Raw genomic sequence first — 2,500 nt, 5'->3', positions numbered from 1 at the left:
CCCTAAATTTCCAGATTTTTCATCTAATTTTATTTACTGAAGATAATTTTATTTCTTAATATCCAGATTTTTCATCTAATTTTATTTATTAAAGATAAATTCTTTTCTTAAATTTTCTTAAAGATTCACAATTTTCATCTTAATTTTATTTACTGAAGATAATTTTATTTTCTAAAGATCCAGATTTACATCTAATTGTATTTACCTAAAACTGGTTTATATCTTAAAGGTACAAATTTATCTAATTTTATTTAATTAAAATTAGTTTATATCTTAAAGATCCAGATTTTTCATCTAATTTTATTTCCTTAAATTAGTATATATCTTAAAGATCCAGATTTTTCATCTAATTTTATTTACTTAAAATTAGTTTATATCTTAAAGATCCAGATTTTTCATCTAATTTTATTTCCTTAAAATTAGTATATATCTTAAAAGATCCAGATTTTCATCTAATTTTATTTACTTAAAATTAATTTATATCTTAAAGATCCAGATTTTTCATCTAATTTTATTTACTTAAAATTAGTTTATATCTTAAAGATCCAGATTTTTCATCTAATTTTATTTACTTAAAATTAGTTTATATTTTAAAGATCCAGATTTTTCATCTAATTTTATTTCCTTGAAATTAGTATATATCTTGAAGATACAGATTTTTCATCTAATCTTATTTACTTAAAATTAGTTTATATCTTAAAGATCCAGATTTTTCATCTAATTTTATTTCCTTAAAATTAGTATATATCTTAAAAGATCCAGATTTTCATCTAATTTTATTTACTTAAAATTAATTTATATCTTAAAGATCCAGATTTTTCATCTAATTTTATTTCCTGAAAATTAGTTTATATCCTAAAGATCCAGATTTTTCATCTAATTCTATTTCCTGAAAATTAGTTTATATCTTAAAGATCCAGATTTTTCATCTAATTCTATTTACTTAAAATTAGTTCATATCTTAAAGATCCAGATTTTTCATCTAATTCTATTTACTTAAAATTAGTTCATATCTTAAAGATCCAGATTTTCCATCCATTGTTGTTTCTTAAAGATCCAATTTGTTTGTATCTTTATCTATTATTAATAGCTAGAGATTGGGACCATTTCTTTATATCCGGAGGCCGAAAGGGTTGGCAAACTCTTGCCCCATATTTATTCCGTGAGAATGGGGAATATAGAAGATGGGAGAAAATTCTTATACTTTACAATTGTAACTGAATTATTGTAGGTGTTATTAGTGTTTTCTCTCTCTCTCTCTCTCTCTCTCTCTCTCTCTCTCTCTCTCTCTGTTTGCTCTTCTTCTTCTTCTTCTTCTTCTTCTGCTTTATTATTATTATTATTATTATTATTATTATTATTATTATTATTATTAATCATCAAAAAGGATAATTCATAAAGTGACCAAATTTTGAGTGACAGAATGAAAGGAAAAATCTGTGAGAGAGAGAGAGAGAGAGAGAGAGAGAGAGAGAGAGAGAGAGCGAGCATCAGGACGTTGTCCACTGTCCAGGCATATGTTCAGTTAAAAAGAAAATCTTATTTATAGGTTGCTAAAAATCTGCCGTAAAGGAAAAACGGTAAATGCCTGACAGCATTTATTCCAGGATTTTTACCGTTTTAAAAACGGATATATTGACGTAAAGGAGAGATATTACGGTCACCATCCCGTAAAAAGTAATAGTAACAAATTAAGGTAATATTACGGTCGCCTGTATTTTACGGAAATACAAATGAGAACAGTATACTGTTATGGAGAATTTCCGATTAAAAATACGTTTTTTTTTTTATTAGCTGGCAACTCGAGAAGACCGGTCCAATGAATGTGAAAGTTTATTTCGCCTTCAGGTTGTTTAAATTGTATTTATTTATGTATCAGGTTTGGCCAGAGTATTTCGATCACGTTTTCTGGCTTCTAATCACAATCTTTGTCGATAGACATTACACCAATTAAATGCTTAGTTTAGGTGGTTTAATCAAAGTCACGCGCATGCGTGCCTTCAGTTTTTGGAAAGTTGCCAGACATCACAAGTGCTCTTATTTAAATATTTTAATTTCATTGGTCTAACCTTATTAGGTGTTTCATTATCCTTTTGTTTACTTGATGTAAATGTTTATGCATAAAAGCTCCCATTGAATTCAAATTTACAATCTTTTATACATAGTTCAATTAATTCTATTAAAGTGTTTTTGAAAATGGTAAATTCAATTGCCTATTATCTAAGGCATGTCATCAATAGGTACTATAGTGAATGGTGAGACTAAATAAAAACTGACAAGCCTACAGGTACTGTATATATATATATATATATATATGTATGTATATATATATGTATGTATGTATGAATGTATGTATGTATGTATGTATATATATATATATATATATATTATATATATCATCGGCTATATTAATTCAACTGCAAGAAAAAGGCCACATGGTTAATTTTTTTAATTGGCCAGCAAATAATTTTTTTTTTTTCCCTGAATAATGACTTGTCAA

The sequence above is a fragment of the Palaemon carinicauda genome, chromosome 10, assembly GCF_036898095.1.
Source record: "Palaemon carinicauda isolate YSFRI2023 chromosome 10, ASM3689809v2, whole genome shotgun sequence".
Taxonomy (NCBI): domain Eukaryota; kingdom Metazoa; phylum Arthropoda; class Malacostraca; order Decapoda; family Palaemonidae; genus Palaemon; species Palaemon carinicauda.
Note: the sequence above shows the minus strand (reverse complement) of the source record.